Source organism: Giraffa tippelskirchi, chromosome 13, assembly GCF_054371585.1.
Source record: "Giraffa tippelskirchi isolate mGirTip1 chromosome 13, T2T-mGirTip1v1.2.pri, whole genome shotgun sequence".
Lineage (NCBI taxonomy): Eukaryota > Metazoa > Chordata > Mammalia > Artiodactyla > Giraffidae > Giraffa > Giraffa tippelskirchi.
This window is the reverse complement of record NC_137287.1, coordinates 109,940,248-109,965,069: the sequence shown is the minus strand read 5'-3', so window position 1 is coordinate 109,965,069 and position 24,822 is coordinate 109,940,248. Positions and strand designations below refer to the sequence as shown.

The following is a 24,822-nucleotide window of genomic DNA, read 5'->3' as shown; positions in this document are numbered from 1 at the left end:
AAGAGATATGGACATGTGGTGGGGGGCTACTGTTGTCAAGCAGATATTTGATAAAAAGTATCTGCTAGACAATTCATTATGCTAGCGCCACATTTAGGCTTGCATTTTTATCTAATATTTCATGTAATCTTTATACTAAGGATTGCATTATAATCTGCATTCTATGAATTACAGAATACAAACTTAGAGGCAAGGAAACTCACTTGAAATTCACAGCAGACAAACCGTACAGACAGTACTGACACCCTGATCTTTCTGACTACCAAACCTGGAGACATTTTACTTCCTTGTAAACAGCACATGCACCGAGATTACTATATTCATTTGCATGGTCTGCCATAATAAAATGCCACAGACAAAGTGGTTTAAAGAACTGAAAATTCTTTCTTATAGTTCTCAAGGCTAGGGAGTCCAAGATCAAGATCTTGCTAGCAAGATAGGTTTTGTTCTGAGTTCTCATCCCTTGGCTTGCAGGTGGCTTCATCTCATCATGCATACATGACTTCTTAGTATGCAGGAAAAGCCAGCTCTCTCTGGGCTCTTAAAAGGACATTAACTTCTTTGGACCATGATACCACCCTCATGACCTCATTTAACCTTGATTACTTTTGTAAAGTCCTCATCTTCAAATACACCCACAGTGAGGCTAAGGTAAAGTATACAAATCAGGTGCTGGGCTTCCCTGTTGGTTCATTTGGTAGAGAATCTGCCTGCAATGTAGGAGACTGCCTGCAATGCAGGAGACCTGAGTTCAATCTCTGGGTCGGGAAGATCCCCTGGAGAAGGAAATGGCAACCGACTCCAGTATTCTTGCCTGGAAAATCCCACAGACAGAGGAACCTGGCAGATTACAGTCCATGGAGTCGAAAGAATCAGACATGACTTAGCGACTAAATCACCAGGCGGAGGAGGTGGAGGGACAAACATTCAGTTCATAGAAATTACCCAAGTTTAAAGGAAAAAAAAGAAGAAGAGTAACCAGTTCATGTTTAGAAGCTCGAAAGTCATAACCATTATAAAATTTTTCAAATTTCCAAATTCAAGTCTTGGGCTCCCTTTAATATGTTGGGAAGAAATCCAGTCTTTTCCTCTTGGGGCTCTTCACTTTTCTCTTTCCCATTTTTTCACACCCCAGAGGCTCAAGCAGTCCAGAGGAGATCACAAATGAATAGGGAGCCCATTGGCATGAGACCAGCCTGTGATGCCTGTGTCTTTTCATTGCCCCTCAGTGATGATGTTGAAAGCTGGCTGAGCACCCACGTTCCCGAGATGCTGAGGACCCACAGCGTGGCGATGCATCGCAGGTGCAGAGGGAGGGCTGGGAACCGTGGGGGTCCTCACCCTCCAACACGAAGGAGGAAAACACTCAGCTTTCTGCTGATGTTCTGCTAAAGTCACCCACACTCAGACCATGTCTGAACTTCTATTGATCCTAGAAAGGAAAAAGGAAGTGGTTGAAGAAAGGATGGAGTCCAACGCAAATCAGCAAAAAGAAACAAACAAAAAAACCCCATGGGAAACAGCTGTGTTTTAGAAAGCCAACCTCAGAAGCATGGCTTTTATCTTCAATAGACCTGCTCCAAAATCCAAATGACCTGGTCATAGAGTTATTAAGACAAGTATACAAAAGTGTACCTTGTTCTGCAGAGCAGAAGCATCATGTTTTTGTGATCATGTCTAAGAGTCAAAAGACACCTGATCGTTTTCCTGTTCGGTAACTGAGAATAACTGAGGTAGATCTCAATTAATCAAACTCTCTCTCTCTCTCTCTCTCTCTCTCCTCTCTCTTTCTCTCTCTCTCTCTCTCTCTCACACACACACACACACACACACACACACCATTAAGAGAAGACATTTCTAAATTCTAGGTAGCAGAAAGAGGAAACAGAATGACAAGGTCTTTAATAAGAGGTGGACTCATCTCTGTCCAAGAAAACCCAACCCTCTTCAAACCCGCTGCTATAAAATGCACAGAGACAAAGCACGCTTGAGAGTGCCCTAGTTGACGCAGACCAAGAAGCCTAGGTAAACTTCTGAGTGACATCTTCGGCTGTGTACTAGGTTCTCGGTGCTACAATTAAGGACTTGTCTTTGTTTGTTGTAAGCTCTCAGACAAGTAAGGGTGACAGCTACGGACACACAAATCTCCAAACCACACAGCCAATGAATCTAAAGAACAAAGTGATCTGGGGAACCAGAGGCAAGAGTTTCTACCACCTCAAAGACATTTGTTTAAGACAAGTCTTAAAGGATGAATAGGAGTCCCTTTCCCATGAGATTCTTGTCTTTGCATTGCTTAAGGAATTTACTGAAAGAAGTGCACACACACACACAGAGCAATTAAATACAAACACACCTGAACTAAATACACACACACACACACACACACCAACTAAACACAGATGAAAGTTTATGTACCTCATAAACCTAAAGGCCCTACCATTGGCTAATCATCCAACCCTTCATGGTGCTAGGACCAGATGAAAATTTCTCCCAGGAGTCTTCATAAAGAAGACAATGTATGATATAATAAATACCACTTTATAACATCATTAAAAGGAATATAGCCATAAGCTTCACAGATTTGTTTCATATAAGAACCTCACTACAGACTCTCAAAGACCACCTAGTGTCAGATGTACTGGGAACCAGCAAAATGTCCAGGTACCCAGCTTTCTCTTGGCCTAGTTTTTTCCAAGAAAATATTTTAGATTATTTGAAAAAGAGAGGTGGATTGCAGAGCCTCCAAGCAAGCAGTCCTTTTTGAATATTACGTCTCCCCAGAGACTGTGAAGGAAACCAAGGGCCATGATCACTAGGTCATACTCATTAGTAAATGCTTAGGATGAAGCTACCTGATGGTGCCCTTTAATGATGCCCCCAAGTGCCACAGACAGTCACACTCAGAAGAGCGTTAACATCATTTTGTAAAATTCAGGGAGGTGAGGAGGGAAATGAGCTTCAGTGGGTGGGGAGAATAGTCAAGAGTCTGTTTAAAGACTAGATGAAAGATGATGAGCTTGATGAGATGGGGAAAAGCAGTGAGGAAATAAATATTACAGAGTCTGCTCATGTTACTCTTCCTGCAATAAAATAGCCTCTACCACTCTTATCCAAGCAATGGCAAGAAACTCATCACCTCCCAAACAGTCCAAAATCCTGTTCACTTAATGAGCATTTCCTGGGAGTTCCCTGGTGATCCAGTGGTTAAGGATCCACCTTGCAATGCAGAGGATGTGGTGATCCCTGGTCAGGGAACTAAGATCCCACTTGCTGCAGGAAAACTAAGCCCCAGAGCCACAACTACTGAACCTGAGGGTCACAACTAGAAAGTCTGTGGACCACATCAAAAGATCCCACATGACACAATGAAGATCCCATGTGCAGCAACTGAGATCGGAGGCAGCCAAATTCTGAAGCATGCTATACATCATAGCACATGCCAGTTACTAAGATACTGGACAGACATAAGGCTTGAGTTCTGCCCTTGAGAAATACAAATAATTTACAGCAAACATCTCTAAGACTTGCCTTTTGTAGTTCCATTGTTAAGCATGGACCAGCAGAAATCATACATCTGGATAGAATCCTCAAGGTCTTCCTTGGAGATCACAGAGACATCCCCAGATTCCTAGATATTTCCAAGGGTAAGCATCAGATCCTTGTGTACTTTGAGTAATAAAACTTCACCACGAGGAAGACAAATGAAGGATTATGAGTTCAAGGGAAAATATCTCCACCTGCTTCCCCAGTCCCAACTTTTACCCTCATAAAGCCTCTCTCTAATTAATCATCCATGCTGGTAAGTGTCCAATGATCCTATTAAACAATAGGGCCGGATGGAAGTGATGGGCCAGCCTCACCACTAAGACCTCCCAACTCTCATTAATAAATTTAATAGCAGCACCAAGATATCTCAGGAGTGCAGTAGGTTATAGGCTGAGTCTTTCCTTGGGGTATAATTTTATGTTCTTGCTCTGCATGGAAGTAATGTATTTATTCCAAGTTAATTTTTTTCTTTCCAAAGTCGGTGAGTTGTGCTCCTTGGGTGCTATCCTAAATTGACAAATTCCAGGCTGCCGGGGCTTGTCATCTGAAGGAAGAAAAATTAGAGAAGCCAGTAATCAATCTGTATTGTGTGAAAATTAACATGCCTGCCCCTCAGGTTAACCAGCCCTAAATGCAAATTGAATTGAAATGTTCAGAAAGTCCTCCTAATCACGTATGCTGTGATTATGAATCTGATGTTTATTTATCACTTTTTGAATTGCCAAACACCAGGCAAGTGGAAGAGACAGGGGTCAACAAACCAAAATGAACTATTATCCTGGGCTTGGTAACAGGGCAACTGAGTAATAGAAGCAAATCTAGGTGGCCTCACATACAGGGAAAAATGCCAATGATTCCTCCACTAGAGGTTCTGAGCTGATTTCCACCTCGGTCCTAGGGATGGGCAGCTGTTCATGGGCAGATTCGAGGGGAAGGTGTCAAAGGGGATAGATGAGCTATATGAGCAGGGTCCATTTTGGTCCTTCCTCAGGACCAAATCAGATTACAATTTTTTTAACTTTTAATAACATTTTGTATTGGGGTATAGCCAATTAATGGCTTCCCTGGTAGCTCAGGCAGTAAAGAATCCACCAGCAATGCGGGAGACCCAGGTTCAATTCCTGGGTCAGGAAGATCTCCAGGAGAAGAGAATGGCAACCCACTCTAGTATCCTTGCCTAGGAAATCCCATGGACAGGGGAGCCTGGCAGGCTACAGTCCATGGGGTCACGAAGAATCAGACATGACTGAATGGCTAACACTTTGACTTTGACTTTATAACCAATTAATAATAAACAATGTTGTGATAATTTCAGGTGCACAGCAAAGGGACTCAGCCATACGTACTCTTGTATCCCTTCTCTCCCAAACCCCCATCCCATCCAACCTGCCACATAACATTAAACAGAGTTCCATGTGCTGTATAGTAGGTCCTTGTTGATTATCCATTTTAAATGCAGCAGTGTATATGTGTCCATTCCCAACTCCCTAATTATCCCTTACCCCCATCCTTCCTCCAGCAAGTATAAGCTCCTTCTTGAATTCTGTGAGTCTGTTTCCGTTTTGTAAGTAAGTTCATTTGTATCATTTCTTCTCAGATTTCACATATAAGGGATGTCATATGACATTTCTCCTCTGTCTGACTTACTCCACTCAGTATGACATTCTCTAGGTCCATCCATGCTGCTACAAATGGCATTATTTCATTCTTTTTTATGTCAGGCCACAAATTTGTTCTAAGGACTTTGGGGAAAAGAGCTCCCGGAAGTGGATATGCAGAGACTGACGGAACGCTGCACTGCTGGGAAGCACAGCTCAGCTTAGTGGTCCTGCTGGATCACTAGGTTCGGTTCTACAAGGTTCTGGATGCCATGGGTATCTGTGTGTGCGTGCACCTTCCCTTGGTGTGGGGGTACGACATTCCCAGGACTGTGAGAATGACTGACCCCATGAGCGAGCCGAACCTGTGCTGCGTGTACACATAAGTGGATAAATCATTTGTGTTAATTATTTGTGAACTAGCAACACCTCACTTCAATTTGACTGTGTCTAAAAAATGTAACCTGAGTCAATAGTTTGTGTCTCTAAACATGTTTTCCCAAAGAAATTATGCTCCACTCAGCTTCTAATTTTCTCAGAGGTTCATAACTTACCTGAGGGACACAGTGTTGAATCTCATTGATGGTAGGTCTGATTATCATACAATTAGAATAGGATTCATCCAATATAGCAACCAGTGTTTAACGCCATGCTAAGCGGCTTGGATTTCATTATGTGGGTCAGCAGTTCCCAGACTTTTATTTCAAGTACCAGAATTTTTTTTTTTTAAAGAATCAAGGGACTAGCATTCAGTGACCAACTTTTTATTTTGCCTAGTAAGGAATTTAATAACATAAAAAGAACAGCAGCAGAAACAACAAAATAAGCTATGCTCATTATTCCATTTTTAAAAAAGGACATTTTTAGCACCAAAAAGTAGGAGGGATATAAATTTTAGGGGAAAAAATGGCAGGGAGATCCAGTTCTAAAACCTTAATGAATTTATCCTTAAGAAAGAAAGCCTTACCAGTTATACTCCACTTTTTCACCTTTTTTTTTCTGTGAACCTGTGAAACTCCTTCATGGCCAAGCATACTACTGTTTAGACATGATTTTGTGGAACCAACGGCTTCAGGGAACCCTGAGAAGTTCCATAAGTCTGGGCAGTGTTTCGTGCCAGCTGGCAGACATAAAGCAATAATTTATCATGCTCTCAGATTCCGCGGGTCAGAATTCCAAGGACAGCTTGGCACTGCTCCACAATCTTGAGGGTCTCAGACCGGAAGCTGGTGGCTGGGACCCTCTGAAGTCTCGCTCACTCACATGTCTGGTCTTTGATGATGGACATCAACTAGGGAAACTCAGCTCGTCTCCTTGGTCCCTCCAAGTGGGCTAGTTTAAGCTTTCTCACAGCACCAAGGCTTGGTTCCCAGGAGCCAGGAGTTGCATTCTCTTGACAACCTAGCCTTGGAAGTCACAGGATATCATTTGCACCATTATCTATTGGTCAAAACTGCCACACACCCCTGCCCAAATTCAAGGGGTTGTGGGGAACATAAACCCAACCTCTCCGGGGAAGTGTGTGTGGGGTAGGGGGGAGCAGTGTGTGTATGCAACAAACCATGTGTGGAAAATGCAGTATGTCACAGAGCCCATATTGAAAGTCATCCCCTTCTAAAATCTCTCTCTCTCATGCATACATACACATGCACACAAGAGGAACAAAGAAATTCATTTAAAAAATAAGCACAAGGAAGATAAAAACTAACTATATATATATATGTATAAAGTAAAAAGGAAGTGAAGTTGCGCAGTCGTGTCTGACTGCGATCCCATGGACTGTAGCCTACCACGCTCCTCCAGCCATGGGATTTTCCAAGCAAGAGTACTGGAGTGGGTTGTCATTTCCTTCTCCAGAGGATCTTCCCGACCCAGGGATTGAACCCAGGTCTCCTATATTGTAGGCAGAAGCTTTACCGTCTGAGTCACCAGGGAAGTCATATATATGTATATGTGTATATATATATGTATGTGTGCCTATAGATGTATCTCATAAACACACACACACACACACACAACACCATAACTTTGAGTTTCGGTGGGTCCAGGCAATTGACTCCCTGAATGTCAGTATGAACCTCAAGACAGGAACCCCTGCCCATGGGGTTTGTAGCCTGATAGTACTGTAGGCAGTTGCTCCAATGGCATTCTAACAGAAACAACACTGGGCTTAGAGTTCAGATCACCAAATTCACATTCTGATCCTCTATTGCCCTGATAGTGATATCACACATGTCATGTAACTTCCCTAGGTTTTCATTTGCTCATCAGTAAAATATACATCATTGTATTTATTTTATAGAGTAGCAGTCTTTGCTCCCTTACTTCTTCTCCCTTTCGGCCTTTCTTTATCACCTTCTCCCTATTCAGCAAGTATTTTGCAGCTGGTCCCCACCTTATCCTCCTCAACACACTTCTTTCTCCACCACAAACCTCGCTGGCTGCAGATCCGGCCCAGGAAGTCATCTCTGGCTTCACTTCAAGGGAAAACAAGGCAAGATTTGAAGTCTTGCCACTACCTCAACCCCCACAGGCTAGTTCTGGACTAAAGGAGATGAAGCCGAGTAAAAATCAATTGCAGTTCCATGACGTAGGTGGTGGATGGGTTGTTAAAGAATTTACTACACTTTTTTTGTAGTTCAGAGAATTTGTTAGGACAAGCAGAGATGTAGATACTGACTTCCCTGAAAATGTGATCTGTTACAACCGAAAAATGCAGACCAGAGTGTAGCTACAGCCCTGACAAGCTGTGTGACCTTGGGCAAGTTACTTAACTTTGCTAGATCTCAGTCTTCTCAAAGTGAAGCTAATAATGCCACTTTTCACTGCGGGTTACTATGAAGAATAACTGAGATCAAGCCTCAAAAGCCCTTGGCACAGTCTAGCATGATGGTTCTCAAGCTTCGGCATATGCCAGAATCACCTGTAGGGCTTGTGAAAACACAGATTTCTGGGTCTGACTCCTAGAAATAATAGTAATAAAATAATGAGGGTTTCTGATTTATTAAGTTTAGGATGGGCTCTGACATTTTGCACTTCTAACTGGCCACAGGTGATGCTGATGTTGCTGGTCATTATCTACTGCAATGATGATGAAGATGACAATGATGGTTATGATCAGGACTTCAACTTTACATAAATGATATAGTAATATGTCAATTTGTTTTCCATAACTTGAAAAAAACATTTTGGTACCCCTCATATGATAGCCTGCAACTATCCATGAAATCATCTAATGTACTGAAGAGTTCAAATAGGTTAGATTTTACATTTGGTACAAAGTTCTTAGGGCATGAATCATCCCATAAATCGATCAGGCAGAACCTGTACAGGCTATTGGTGGAAAGGATCTGTGTGCTATGAGTAGAGAGAAGAGATTTTTGGCTGAGAGAGGAACAGAACCACACAGAGAGTAAGAAGAACTAGATCCTCCTTGGTTTTAAGGGATTTTCTCTGCAAAAGGATAAAATTGAATTAAATTATCGCCAAGATTCAGCCCACTTCTGCAGAGCAGAGATTCTATAATGAATTCTAATCTAAAGCAGACTGAGAACACAGCAGTCCTGCCCCCAGGAAGCCACTTGCTGTTCAGAGCCCTTGGCCCAAACCCCAGGAGGCCTTCCATCCAAAATCAGCATCACTCAACAGTGGGAGCTTCTTTGGGGCCTGAAGAAGCTGGTTGCTTGTTGCAATGAGAAATGAGCAATTTCCTGCCCTGAAAGTCTGTGAAAGGAGCCAGCTGGCTCATATTTCCCACTTATCTGAGACTGAAATGGGGAGCTTGAGTTTGGTGGATTGGGTTTATTTATTTACCTATTTATTTTTATGGAAATGACTTTATAAGACTCACACCTAAACCGAAGGAAAGAGCAAGGCCTTAAGTCTTGTTCTTCCATCCTCCCCACCCACCTTGGGCTGCATTCTAGTCATGTGACAGTCACAATACCAGATCCCAGAGAAGCTCTGGCCCCCATGGCTGATTCTTCCTGGATACAAGAAGTCTCTATGTGTGTTTGGACTGGTAGATAGCTGTTTTCTTTTTGATTGTCTGTTCTTGAGACATAAACAACAGAGAAGCCCTCTCCACTCCCTGAAGGAGAAGCCTTCTATAATTCATTTGTGAGTACCTGGCGCGGGAGCTAACATGGTTGCTGTGTTGTACAAATATTTGTCAAATGAATGAAAGAATGAATGGCCATCCATCTTAGGAAGTCATATGTGCTGAATTTTCTATTAATCTCCCCAAAGTCCAAATATAACTTACACTGAGCATTTATTATATGCCTGAAACTATTCTAAGTACTTTAAATGATACTTCATTTCATACTCAAAATACCTCTATAAAGTCGAGCATTCTAATCACCACCCCATTATACAGACAGGTAAATAAAAGTCAAGATTGCATGGTATCAGGAGAGAGATTTGAGTCTAGGCAGTCTGCCCCCTTGGTGAGCACTTTGGATAGCTCTCTGATTTCCATCCAAATATACCCAGGCCATCAGGCCACTAGTACTGAATACTTTCTCGTCCCCACCTCCATGACCTCTTGCGTGCTCCTTGAGTCTGCCTTTTGTCACCTCATCCACCTGCACAGAGAGACACAGCCTGAAAAGAGCGAGGCAGAAGCATGGAGGACCTGGCTGCAGAGTTGAGGTCTCAGGGACAATGGGAGGGAGAAGGGGCAGCGACAACCCTTCCATTGTCATCTTACAGACAGCCACCGTCATACATCCTCAGGGAGGGTCTCCTTAGTAGCAAGCTTTTGCCTTCACTTGTCTTCCCTGCAAAGAAGCCTCCAGGGAAAAGGTTCAATTTCAGCCTCATTTAACAGCTCTCTGACTACACCTCCCAAGTCTCAGTTGGCTTATGCATCCAGTGAGGAGCTTGAACTAACCCATTCAGATAGGCCTGGAAATGGCAGAACCTCAGTCAGATAAACAAGGTCACAGATAAACAGGCTCATGTTTTCACAGCAATATGACCCTTTCCTTTATTGAACAGCACTTCCTTGGCCATACCTCTTTACTACAGGTCAGGTGATTAATTAAAAAAATGAAACAAGTCCAGTTCCCAACAGAGTGGTTAAGTCACTAAGTCATGTCCAACTCTTGCAACCCCATGGACTATAGCCCACCAGGTTCCTCTGTCCATAGGATTCTCCGGGCAAGAATACTGGAGTGGGTTGCCATTTCCTTTTCCAGGTCCCAACATACCCAATGTGTTCGTTGCTCACCCATGTCCGACTCTTTGCAACCCCATGGACTGTAGCCCACCAGGATCTTCTGTCCATGAGATTCTCCAGACAAGAATATTGGAGTGGGCTGCATATTAAATCTGAAACCAGGGCGAAAGATGGTCATGATTCTCAGATCCAGCAGGTATTTTTTAAAATCTATGGTGTCTGAGTGGTTGGAAAATTTGAGTTCCCTCTATAGCAGGTTAAGACCCTCTCTGTGCTGCTTTGATCAGCTTTTGCACCCAGTTCCAGGGCCATGAGTCACTTCATTCCTTCATCCCACAGCAAAGCCCTGAAGGGCCACCTCCTTGGTGGTGGTCCACAGCACCAAGTCAGGGCTACTGATGTCCCAGAGTAGTTTTCACTGACAAGGTCCATCAAAAGAGTTCACCACTGGGCAGAACACAACAAGATGTGCAGACCAAGAAGCCAAGGCCATTTCCTCCCATCCGTTACAGTTAAGTTCCTCACATATGAATGAGTTCCATTCTGAGAGCAAGTTGTTAAGTCCAATTTGTTAAATCCAACAAAGTTAGCCTAGGTAACTGACTAAGACAATCGGCTATATAATACTATACTATAATAGATTTATAACACTTCTTACACAAATAATACATAAAAACCAAACACACAAAAATTAAGAAGACGTATTTAATCTTACAGCATAGTACCTTGAAAAATACAGTAGTACAATACAATAGTTGGCATATAGGGGCTGACATTGATTGAGCAGACCAGAAGAGTTACTGACCTCATCCATGCTTTTATGCTTGCTTAGAGACATCCTGGGCTTGAAATAAAGATACCATTCTACTGTACTCTGTACAGTACTATACAACACAGTACACCAAAGCACAACCACTTACAGAGGATGCACACACATGACAATCTATGCTAGACATGTAAACTAACTTACATGATTTGACATTCAACGTTTACATCTTTGAAAGTTCGCAACTTGAAGGTTTGTATGTAGAGGATTTACTGTATTTCTCCTTTTGATTTAGAAGAGGTGGGAGCTTCAGGGACTACCCTTCTGATTGCTTTTGGAAGTCTGAATGCCTGAATCCAGCTTATTCTCTTTGTCCTTACACCCCAAGACAGCCTTCCCCTGTGTGCGTGTGTGTGTGTGTGTGCGCGCACGCATGCACGCGTGCGTGCACAAAGGCACACTTGCACTCAGTCAGTTGTGTCTGACTCTTTGCAACCCCCATGGACTGTAGCCCCGCCAGGCTCCTCTGTCCATGGGATTTCCCAGGCAAGAATACTGGAGTACATTGCCACTTCCTCCTCTAGTCCCTGTGTCTACCTGGGATGAATTTCCCTGAGGGGCTGTATACTTGGAAGTTCTTTCAATAAATATGCAGGTTTCCAGTTAAACACTATGTTAATCTGCCTTCCTCAAAAACCTGGATACTCAAGGCAATAATTGTAACCAATGTCTAGACATGGGATAAGATCAGTTTTCATGTTTTTTCCCTTCCCGGGGCACAGACAAAAATGCAATTAGCTATCCCAAAGTCAAGTTACCTATGATTTAGCTAACAGTATCTAATTCCAAAGATACTCCCAATTCAGTTTAAAGAAATTCACTGTCCAGTTAGCTGTTAAGTCGGTTGTCTCCATAAATAAGTGTCTGGTGAATTTATTTCTCCTTTGAGCTAAATCAGTGGCTTTTAGCCATTCTTGTATATTACAATCACTGGAGAAGCTTTTCTTAAAAAAAATCATAATTCCTAGCCCTAGTCACAAAGAATTTTATTCTAGGACGGAGCACTCACATTGTCAAGATTCCCAACTGATTCCAGTGTACAACTTGGACTGAGAACCACTATCTAATTGAACCTGATTTTGCTGTCTGGTAATCTACCACCATCCTTCCACCTGAAAAGAACACATTTCTCTCATATCTATAAACAAGCTTTATGTATATGCTTCCCATGAGGATGAAAAATTGAATATCCAAATTTTAGTGTCTTTAGAAAATCTTAGAGACACTAATGAAATAGCCTGTTTGTTCACTGGGTGATGCTGGGGGCCTTCTTGGATTAGGGCAGCACATCCCGTCCTTCATCCGTCATGTAGCAGCATCCTTGTACAGGTCTTCAATTCTGACTCTCCCAGGGTCAGACCTAGGCCAGGAAATGCTGAGCATTTGTATAATTAATAGGTAACAAATTTCTGTCTTTGTCATTCAGTAAGTCAAAAATGCCTTTTCTACCCACTTTCTTCCCGAGTAGCAGGAGACACTTGGAGATAAATAAGACATGTAGGTAGGGGACCAGATGAAGAAAGGTTGGTTGTTCTGTTTCATTCCCAGGGCAAGGAAATGGCACTGATGGGTTTTCACTGGGACGGGGGTATGACAAAATCAAATTTTTTTTTTGTTTTACAAAGATCACCTGGCCATAGAGTGGAGATTGGAAAAGATGAGGGGAGACAGTTGGGATTGAGGGGCAGATAGATGATTATTGAAGCCATTTTAGCTGGGGATTCAAGTATCTTGAACTACAGAAGCTGCTGCCCAGAACAAGGTCTTGGGAGAAAATATTTAAGTGAAAGTGGTGGGATTCGATGATGCATGTGTATTGGGGGCTGAGGAAGAGGCACGTCTTCAACTTTCTGGCCGGAGCAACTGTGTGAATAGCAATGAAGTTCATCAGTTTTGAGAACACGGGGTCGGGTGGGGGTGGGAGCTTGGAAGAGCAGCTTCCTGAGTGAAACACTGAGTTCCAGTGTGGACTTCCTGAGAGATGAGTGCTGAGGGACATTTGCAGAAGGACATTGAACCTGTTTCAAATTCTCAGCACACAACCATCTCACTCACTCGAAACCTTGGCTTCTGCTAGCTGGGCAAATTTACTTTTTTTATAACCAAGGATATAGAACTGGTTCTAAGTCTAAAGAAATATTGGAAAATGTTTCAAAAAGGAAAAAAAAAAAAGGTACCACCTCACATCCATTAGAATTGCTTCTATCAAAAAGAAAAAAAGAAAATAACCAGTGTTAGCAAGGATGTGAAGAAATTAGAACCCTGGTGCACCATGTTGATAGGAATAGAATGTGGTGCAGCTGCTATGAAAAACAGCATGGCAGTTCCTCAAAAATTCAAAAATTCATATAGCATATGCATTTGCCATATGATCCTGCAATACCTCTGCTAGATATGTACTCAAAAGAACTGGAATCAGTGACTCAGGGAGACATGCGTTAGGTCTATATTCATAGCAGCATTATTCACTATAGCTAAGAGGTGGAAGCAACCCATGTGTCAATGAATGGATGGATAAATAAAAAATGTGGTATGTGCACACAGCGGAATATTATTCTGCTTTGTAAAGGGATAAATTCTGACACATGCTGCACCAAGCAGGAACTTTGAGGACATTATGCTAAGTGAAATAAGCCAGTCACTAAAGAACAGAGACTGTATAATTCCATTTATCTGAGGTTCTCTGAGTAGTCGAATTACACAGACAGAAAATCGAATGGTGGTTTCCAGGGACTGTTGAGAAGAGAATTAGGGGAATTATTGTTTCATGGGTACAGAGTTTCAGTTTTGCAAGATGAAAAGAGGTTTGTGGATGGATGGTCCAGATGGTGGCAAAACAATGTGACTATACTTGATGCCACTGAACTGTGAGCCAAAAAACAGTCAAGGTGGCAAATTTTACATTTTGTGCATTTTAACACCATTTTTGAAAAGTGTAGAAATATATTGTTTTCATTAATAATCTATGTTTTGCTATTCTTAAGTCTCTGCCAGCCAGACCACTAGGCTGTATCAACAGCTGCCTAAACTTTCCCTGATGATGGAGACCCAGCTAAGGGCTGACTTCACCACCCTCTCCTAACTTGTTAGAAATGGAGAGAATATTGGTATATTCAGACTGACCAATGGTTTGCCACAGGCTCAAGGCCAGGTTGAACAGCAGCCTTCCATTTCTGCAGAAATAATTGAACTCATCTCCCACTAAGAAAGCTGAACTTTTCAGGTTTGAGAATCAAAGATCCAAGTGTCATCTCTCATCAGAGACTGAGCATCTGAGATCCCAGTCTGGTCCACACTACAGAAATAGGGCAGCAAAGAACCATTGGCAATGAGAATGGTCGCACATAAAGAAGGGCAGCTAGAGGAGACAAAGACAGTCTGTGAAGGGACCCTCAAGATGGGACCCTCTTAGCTGATGTGGATGCTGGTTCAATCAAAACAGGTGTCCCCTCATTTAAGGGTAATTGCTCTTATTACTTTTCCCTTAAAAAGATATTGATAAGAAAATGTCAGCTCATTTAGTCAGAAGAGGAAAAACCAAATAATATCTGAACTCTGCAGATGTTAAAAAAAAAAAAGAAGACTCAAGAGACTTCCCTGGTGGTCCAGTGGCTAAGACTCCATGCTCCCAATGCAGGGGACCTGGATTTGATCCCTGGTCAGGGAACTAAATCTCACAAACGGCAGCTAAGAATTGGCATGCTATACCAAAGATCAAAGATCCTGAGTGCCACAACTAAACAAATAAATATTTTTATTTATTTATTTAGCACAATCAAATAAATAAAATAATTTTTTAAAAGAAGACTCAAACTTTGGAGTTCACAAGTGTGTGCATGTGCACACATGCATATGTGTGTGTATATGCTTCTCTGCACATATACACACATATAGCTAAAGCAGAGGAAAGAGGCTTGGGAACCAGAAGAGGAAATAGCATAGGGAGGGTGAATCACTAGGGGATGTGTGTTGAGTAAGAAGATCAAGAACAAAACTCTAAGGAATCCTAACATATAAGAGGAGAAGTGGAACAGGCGTGCACATAGCATTGTGAGGAGAGACAAAGGAGCGGGGGGGATCAAGGGACCATGGTGCTGTATTCATAAACGCGGGCTTCCATGAAAATGTACACGTGGCTGAAACAACAGAAGTATATATTGTCTCACAGTTCCAGAAACTGGAAATCTGAACTCAGGGTGTCAGCATGCTCCTTCTGAAGTCTATGAGTAAAGGATCTATCCTATGACTTTCCCCTGGCATCTGGTGATTTGCTGGCGATCTTTGGCATTCCTTGACTTAGAGACACACTCACCCTATCTCTTCCTTTATCTTCACATGGCATTCTTGCTGTATGTGTGTATCTGTCTCTAAATTTCTGCTTTCCATATGGGCATGAGTAGTACTAGAAGAAGGGATGCCTTGTCTTACATCATTACATCTGCAACAACCGCGTTCCAAATAAGGTAACATTCTGAGGCACTGGAGGTTAGGACTTCATATATAAATTTGAAGAAGACAAACCTCAACCATCAGCAGAAGTTGTGGAAGTCATCTGGGCTGAGCTTTTCTAGGACAGAGTATTTAACTGTTTCAGTCCTGCTGAGAAATCATCCAAGATAAAAAGGAAAAGATCATGTCATGAATCAGAGCTCCTTCACAACCTGCCCTGCCTCTTCCTTTAGCTTGTTGAATTTCAAATCTTAAAATTTAGTAAAATACCAGGTGAAGAGCATTTTCCACAAGAACTCATCTGATTGCTGGGCTCCAGTCCTCACCAAGATGCTCCCCTTAAACCAACTTTTTTGATATGATTCACATCACAATACCCATTTGTTGAGCCCCAACTTTGTGCCACTAGTTCAATTCAGTCACTCAGTTGCATCTGACTCTTTGCGACCCCATGGACTGAAGCACACCAGGCCTCCCTGTCCATCACCAACTCCCGGAGCTTACTCAAATTCATGTCCATCAAGGTGGTGATGCCGTCCAACCATCTCATCCTCTGTTGTCCCCTTCTCCTCACACCTTCAATCTTTCCCAGCATCAGGGTTTTTTCCAATGAGTCAGTTCTTCACATCAGGTGGCCAAAGTATTAGAGTTTCAGCTTAAGCATCAGTCCTTCCAAAGACTATCCAGGACTGGTTTCCTTTAGGATTGACTTGTTGGTTCTCTCTGCAGTCCAAGGGACTCTCAAGAGTCTTCAGCATCACAGTTCAAAAGCATCAATTCTTCGATGTTCAGCTTTCTTTATAGTCCAACTCTCACATCCACAAATGACTACTGGAAACACCATAGCTTTGACCAGACGGACATTTGTTGGCAAAGTAATGTCTCTGCTTTTTAATATGCTGTCTAGGTTGGTCATAACTTTTCTTCCAAGGAGCAAGCGTCTTTTTATTTCATGGCTGCAGTCATCATCTGCAGTGATTTTGGAGCCTCCCCCCCAAAAATTAAGTCTCTCACTGTTTCCATTGTTTCCCCATCTATTAGCCATGAAGTGATGGGACCAGATGCCATGATCTCCGTTTTCTGAATGTTGAGTTTTAAGCCAGATTTTTCACTCTCTTCTTTCACTTTCATCAAGAGGCTCTTTAGTTCTTCTTCACTTTCTGCCATAAAGGTAGTGTCATCTGCATATCTGAGGTTATTGATATTTCTCCTAGCAATCTTGATTCCAGCTTGTGCTTCATCCAGCTCAACATTTTGCATGATGTACTCTGCATATAAATAAGCAGGGTGACAATATACATCCTTGACGTACTCCTTTCCCAATTTGGAATCAGTGCGTTGTTCCATGTCCGGTTCTAATTGTTGCATCTTGACCTGCATACAGATTTCTCAAGAGGCAGGTCAGATGATCTGGTATTCCCATCTCTTGAAGAATTTTCCACAGTTTGTTGTGATCCACACATTCAAAGGCTTTGGTATAGTCAATAAAGCAGAAGTAGATGTTTTTCTGGAACTCTCTTGTTTATTTTACGATCCAGCAGAAGTTGGCAATTTCATCTCTGGTTCCTCTGCCTTTTCTAAATCCAGCTTGAACATCCGGAATTTCTCAGTTCATGTATTATTGAAGCCTCTCAGAGAATTTTTAGCATTACTTTGATAGCATGTGAGATGAGTGCAATGCACGGTAGTTTGAATGTTCTTTGGCAATGCCTTTCTTTGGGATTGGAATAAAAACCGACATTTTCCAGTCCTGTGGCCACTTCTGAGTTTTCCAAATTTGCTGGCATATTGAGTGTAGCACATTAACAGCATCATCTTTTAGGATTTGAAACAGCTCAGCTGGAATTCTATCACCTCCACTAGCTTTGGTCATAGTGATGCTTCCTAAGGCCCACTTGACTTCAGACTCTAGGGTTTCAGCTCTAGGTGAGTGACCACACCATCATGGTTATCTGGGTCATTAAGATGTATTTTGTGTAGTTCTTCTGTGTATTCTTGCCATCTCTTCTTAATATCTTCTGCTTCTGTTAGGTCCATACCATTTCTGTCTTTTATTGTGCCCATCTTTTCATGAAATGTTCCCTTGGTATTTCTAATTTTCTTGAGGAGATCTCTCGTCTTCCCCATTCTATTGTTTTCCACTATTTCTTTGCATTGATCACTAAGGAAGGCTTTCTTACCTCTCCTTGCTATTCTTTGGAACTCTGCATTCAAATGGGCATATCTCTCCTTTTCTCCTTTGCCTTTTGTTTCTCTTCTTTTCTCAGCTATTTGTAAGGCCTCTTCAGACAACCATTTTACCTTTTTGCTTTTCTTTTTCTTGGGGATGGTCTTGATCCCTGCCTCCTGTACAATGTCATGAACCTCCATCCATAATTCTTCAGGCACTCTGTCTATCAGATCTAACCCCTTGAATCTATTTCTCACTTCCGCTGTGTAATCATAAGGGATTTGATTTAGGTCATACCTGAATGGTCTAGTGGTTTTCCCTACTTTCTTCAATTTAAGTCTGAATTTGGCAAAAAGGAGTTCATAATCTGAGCCACGGTCAGCCCCCAGTCTTTTTTTTTTGCTGACTCTATAGATCTTCTTCATCTTTGGCTGCAAAGAATATAATCAATCTGATTTTGGTATTCCCCATCTGGTGATGTCCATGTGTAGAGTCTTCTCTTGTGTTGTTGGAAGAGGGTGTTTGCTATGACCAGTGTGTTCTCTTGGTAAAACTCTGTTTGCCTTTGACCTGCGTCATTTTGTACTCCATGGCCAAATTTGCCTGTAACTCCAGGTATGTCTTGACTTCCTGCTTTTGCATTTCAGCCCCCTATAATGAAAAGGACGTCTTTTTTGAGTGTTAGATCTTGAAGGTCTTGTACGTCTTCATAGAACCATTCAACTTAAACTTCGTGAGCATTACTGGTCAGGGCATAGACTTGGATTACTGCGATATTGAATGGTTTGCCTTGGAAATGAACAGAGATCATTCTGTTGTTTTTGAGATTTTTATCCCAGTACTGTATTTCAGACTCTTTTGTTGACTATGATGGCTACTCCTTTTCTTCTAAGGGATTCCTGCCCATAGTAGTAGATATAATGGTCATCTGAGTTAAATTCACACATTCCAGTCCATTTTAGTTCACTGATCCCTAAAATGTCAATGTTCACTTTTCCCATCTCTTGTTTGAGTTTCTAGTGGAAGGATTCAAATAATCTGCTCTATTTTCAAGGAAAGTTTTCCTCTGTTTACCCCCAAATCACAAACCAGTGTACCAAAAAATCTTCAGGCTGCCCTCCCTTTTACCAATATCTTGGGCACAAAGGCCTTCCAGAATGGCTGTTCCACTATTGAACATTGTTCCACTCTGTCATCTTACAGAGAAATCCACCAGGAATAATGGAAAGCTGTTTGCAGCTTTTATTCACTATACGTTGGCCTTTGACTGTGAACAGGAACCAGCTATGGGTTAAGCCTCGTAAACTCCATATATAGGCTTTCAGTAATTGAAGCTCATGTAAAACTTGTATTTTAATACCATGGTAAGATCAGCAGGTCTCCAGTAGACCAGAGAGTCGTAATGAGCTGCGTGAAACAGTTTGTGCGATGATTCCCATCATACCTGGCTGGAAGTTGCTTTAGGATAGCATGTTCCCCTGCGTGATGACTAGAAATGGACTGTCATCCTCACTAGATATGTATTGCCTATCTGTGCTTGCGCTCGTTTATTGCAGGCCTACTGTATGTTAGCCCTACAGTGGGCACTGGGGATGAAATAGTTTAAAACAAGTTAGGCTCAGTGCCTCGCTCAGTGCACTTCCTGGGTTGGGATGAAAACAAGAAAATAATCAGCCAATAAAAATCGAATATAAGAAGTACTTTTGCTAGTATCTACACAGGGGTACCAGAAGAGCATCTCAGTGAACTTTACCACCTCCTACATAGCTGGTCCAGTCAAAAATCTGGGAAGATTCTTGTTCTCTTTCTCCTTTTCTTCTACCAGTATCTTATGCACCACTGAATCCTGCTAATCTGGCTCCTATTTCTCAAAAACTGAGTGTTTTCTAGACTCTACTATTTCAGTTCAAATAATGTTCTGTAAATATCAATTCTATCATTTTTGACTTCTGATATGAGCTGAAGAGTTTGCACATTAGTTTGATGATTTGTTCCCTCATTCAACATAACACTGTGAGCATATACTATGTATTTAGACACCGGAGATGCAAAACCAAAGAAGGCAAATCAGACAGACCTCAGAGATTGCATGTCCATTTTCAGACCACCATAATCAAGTAAATATCCTAATAAAGCAAGTCACATATTTTTGGGGTTTTCCAGTGCATATAAAAGTTATGTTTATACTATACTGTTGTCTATTGAGTGTGAAACAGCATTATGTTTAAAAAATTAATGTGCATACATTCATTAAAAATAGTTTATTGCTAAAAATGCTAACCATCATCAGAGCCTTCTGCAACTTATAATTTTTTGAAATAGTAACATTACAGATCCCTGATCACAGATCACCATAACAAAATAGTAATAATGAAAAATTTTGAAATATTGTGAGAATTGCCAAAATGTGACATAGAAACACCAAGTGAGCAAAAACTGTTGGAAACATGAAGCTGATAGATTTGCTCAATGCAGGATTACTGCAAACCTTAATTTGCTAAAAATGCAATATCTGTGAAGTATAATGAAGCAAAATGCAATAAAATGAGGTATATTCATACACGGTGCCTGGCCACATAAGTCCATATAAAATCCCCAATGGACCATGATGCCATCACATTGAAATTTAAACTGGAAAGCTAGTTTAAGTAAATCTGCTTCTTCTGCAACTCTGAACATAGAACCCTGGGCCTCCCAGGCTCTGTTACATGCTCCTTAAATTTTTCAGAATGTCTTTAGTTGTTCTCTATTTCTATTCTTTATGTTCCTGCCCCACTTGGATTTATACTCTTTAACATCATTTATTCTGCTAACTGACTTCAACCTTTGAGGATCCAAAGAATTAATGTCAAAATCTGAAGGGCAGAACTCTACTTGATCTGGTTCATAAGGTGGCCACTCTGGCTTTCCTGGTGACAGATGTGACATATGATAGAAAGAAGAGGATGCCTCAAATCAGGACTCATAGCACTGAAAAGAAATAAAATATGTCACCAGATTAAGGATGGCAACCATCTGGCTTGTTTACAGCCACCCCTGTTCCCATGTCAGACATAACTAATTGATCACAGATCTCTTTTCTTCCTGGCCCCAGGCTTGGCTTTAGGTTCTTCCTTAACATAGTGCTAAAGCAGCCACTGCCAATCAATCAGGCTTGGGACCTGAGATAAAATTTGTCATCTCTGCATTAGAACCTGTGATCAGTGAATAGGAAACTTCATGAAACAGGAGCAAAAGGCTAAGGCAAAGCTGTATGGAAAAAAAGGAAGCCAGGATGGAAGCTACAGCCTCATGGTCTTTACTCTTTGCAATCTCCTCCCCCAAACTCAACATGATTACCAAACCGTGATTCTTCTTGACCTACTTGAAAAACTGGCTTATCCTGGACCAATCTCTTTCCTAGGGGTGGGTATTGTTGGGGTGGTAGTTCTCTACTGGTCAACCTGGGACAAAGAAGCATAGCCCTTGAGTAAAGACTTCACCGGAGGTCCCATAGAATAGAAGAAAGGCATTGCCCAATAGAGAGACATGGGGTAGACCAGATAGCCAGTGCTCACTCCAGAGGCATTAGAGGTTGAGAGAAGAAATAACCATTGCCTGGTTGGGGCCCTGAGAAAAGGCTTCATGGAGGCTGGCATATTTGAGATCAGGGCATATAGAAAGGTACTATTTCCCTGCTTAGAGATGGGAGGGAGTGTAAGAGGCTGACACAGACTAAGTGATATACATGGACACAGTGCACTGTCATGGATTCTCCACATTTACAGCCTCTGCCTGGCCCATCTATAATTGAATCCTTTGCCTAGGACTGAGCCAGCTCGGTTGGCTGTAGTAATCACATGTGGGCAGTTTTACTAAAGATCACACTCAGTGAATTTGTATGATTAGGGAATTAGCAATCACTTTCGTTGATCTCAAAGATTATTCAAAACACAACAGACTCTCAGAATGAGATTGGAATAAAAGTGGCTTTCAGATATGAATTAAAGTTCCACTGAATATTGCCTAAAATAATGCAGCAAACAGATTTACAGTAATAGGTCATTCATTCCCTCTAGGGTTTCAGTATCTTCTTTGCTTAAGGTTCTCTCTCTCTCTCTCTCTGTCTCTCTCTCTCTCTCTCACACACACACACACATTCTCTTTGCCCTTTGAACTGGAACAGTGATCTGTTCCCTGTGATTAAATTAGTGTAAGTAATAAGATATCATAGATTTGATTGATTTCCCTGGCAATGGTTATTAACCAGCCCAATTCAGAGCCAAGCAGGACCATTATTCTAAACATTGATTTCTGAAAAGGCATGCAGGGGAAGGAAATTCTCAGCTACAGAGATATTCCATAAGGAATTATCTGATAGGATGATATATAGTGAGGATTCTCAGACATGGCAATGAACCCCCTAGAATCCTCAAATACCATGATATACAGATGTTGGAGTCCACAGGGAGACCGAGCAGTGCTGTGAATTCACTTTACCAATGTTCTCAGGGAATCCTTAGATGCACCATAAGATGTAAGCACTGAGAACTGTATTGTGTGCCAGTCATTGTATTTAATCCAACAAATATATACTTTGTAACTTCTCTGATCTGTATTTGCTGCAGGCTTAGGAGACAAGAAGGAAACATGGCCTCAAGGAGCTCACACTGAACTTGTTGTGTTTCTTGAGGAAGCTTAAAACAGCCTTTCATTCAGAAAGGCTGGCTACTGGGGATGTGGCTATAGGAAGAGAGGGTCCTCCTTTGCGAATAGGTTTCCATCTTTCAACAGAGTCGTCCATCAGATAGAAGACTTTCACAGAAATGTGGGGGCATCTTTTTGACCAAAGAAAAGATGGACAGAACTGTAAAGCATGGCATGAATTTCTCTGAGCTCCGGAGAAAAACAAATCTGTTAAATAAATGGAAATTCTCCCTTCCGTTCTCCAAACTCCTTTGGCTTCTCCTGTCCACTGAGCAGGAAAGAGGGGAATTTGGAAAGGCATCCACGTGGCTACTTTCAGGGGTGTCCACATCATATCCAACAGCCAAAGGAAAACTGGGTACTTCAATCCAAATCCACATGTTGAGATGCATTTGACTTTAATACGCATTTTTACCTCCTGTGCTAAGGACAACAAGCTCATAGAGTGTAGTATTTGCAACCACAGGCTCTGAAATCGGATTTTCTAGGTTTGAATCCTGGCTCTAACACTTTATAGGACATATTAATTAACCTCATCAGTTCTTATTTTCTCCATTAACCCACTATATGGTTAATGATAGCAATTACTTCCTTGGTTCGTTGCAAAAGCAAGGGAGCTGATACTTGCATGTAACGTGCTTATCCTCGTGTCTGGCACCTAGTGATAATAAAAAACTGATACAATCGATCTTGACCATTTGTCCTAAAGGAGAAAACATGTGGCCTAACCCCTTACAAAGTGATAAATGAATCACAGTGTCCTTCCTCTATTGTTCCTTCTAACTCCAGAGGTACAACCAGAAACAATGAAAGAATGTATGTGGAAACAAGTTTTACTATATCCTTAGAAAGTACATTCTAATCATCAGACCTATGCCATATTCCAGTGGTCTGCACTGGGGGCATCATGAGTTCCCTGTAATCAGAAGTGTTCAAAGGATTGAAGATCCACTGTACTTTCAAGTATTTCTGTCATGTGTTTAAGACTGAATTGGATCTGATGACCAATGGAGTCTGTCCTAATTTATTTGGCTCCGATGCAATGACATAGTTTATAAATGCTTTGCTCTATCCACCAATGGAATAATGTTGAAGGAAGAAAAAGAACAGAAGTGAGAGCATGGGAGGACTATCGTTATATCTGGGGCTTCCCTGGTAGCTCAACTGGTAAACAATCCGCCTGCAATTGAGGAGACCCCAGTTTGATTCCTGGGTTGAGAAGTTGCCCTGGAGAAGGGATAGGCTACCCATTCCATTATTCTTGAGCTTCCCTGGTGGATCAGATGGTAAAGAATCTGCCTGCAATACGGGAGACCTGGGTTTGATACCTGGGTTGGGAAGATCCCCTGGAGGAGGGCATGGCAACCCACTGCAGTATTCTTGCCTGGAGAATCTCCATGGACAGAGGATCCTGGCGGGCTACAGTCCATGGAGTTGCAGAGAGTCAGACACAACCAAGTGACTAAGCACAGCACAGCACAACACATAGTTCTATCTGCTTTACCTCTTCTCCGCAGCACCCAGCACCACCAGAAAACCAGCAAAGGGAAAGCACTCAGTAACTCTTAATTAAGTCAAAAATAAAGCAAATAGAATTAGTGGGTATTGATGTTTCAAGGGTTTCAGCATGCAAGTCTCTTGAGTTTCCTGGAAACAAAATTCACAGACAGTTTCTCTGGACCTGTTTCTTTTCTGTTTGCAATACCCCTCACCCCGCGTCCTAGGCTTTAGAATTGTAAATGAGATGCATCACAGTTTTAAAAATGTGTGTGTGTGTGCGTGCGTGCGTGTGAAGGTTGGTGTGCCTGCGGGACTTTTCCACGTCCCGTATTTGTCTGACTGCCATTGATTTTTTTGCCTAATTGTTATTCACTATGCTAATTTCCTCCACAAATCTCACATTCTATTGATCAAAAAGTAATAAACTCTCCAACAAACAAAACAAGCATTATTGCAATGTTTGGAAAACATCAGTTAATATCAATACCATATTTACAATTATCTTTAATTCAAGTTTTACCCATGATGCAGTGCATAAGCAGCTCCGGGGACCCACAGGCTAAAGGAACACGTGAAAAATCCTATTTGCTTTTTTCCTGACAGAGCAAGAGGAGGCACACACAACCAAGAAACACCTGAAGATGCCCATTCAGGAACTGATGGCTCGAATATATGTCATCGTCTCAACAGAGAAATTCATCACCTGCTCTGTTTTCCCTCTTTCTGTTTCTCTCTTCAATTTAAGGCATTGTGTTAATCATCGTGGAAAGTACAAAGGTGAGCACAGCCTTCTTTTACTGTGCTCCAAAATTAACGTTTCCTTGAAAAGAAAAAAATGTAATTATTTAGTAGGAGCATTGTT

The 24,822-nt window shown here is 41.7% G+C and overlaps 1 protein-coding gene across 3 annotated transcripts in view; it reads left to right on the top strand.

Moving 5' to 3' along the window:
- LOC145531670 (uncharacterized) overlaps positions 1-24,822 on the top strand; it is a 90,708-nt gene that overhangs the window by 57,993 nt on the left and 7,893 nt on the right. Inside the window, exons 6-8 of one of the 3 annotated variants that reach the window (XR_014072647.1) lie at positions 475-651; positions 1,230-1,304; positions 1,437-1,733. The gene's annotated coding sequence lies outside the window, so the exon portion shown is untranslated. Of the gene's footprint in view, positions 1-474; positions 652-1,229; positions 1,305-1,436; positions 1,734-24,563; positions 24,738-24,822 lie in introns of those variants that run through there. The other 2 variants (XR_014072645.1, XR_014072648.1) reach the window with 2 other exon arrangements.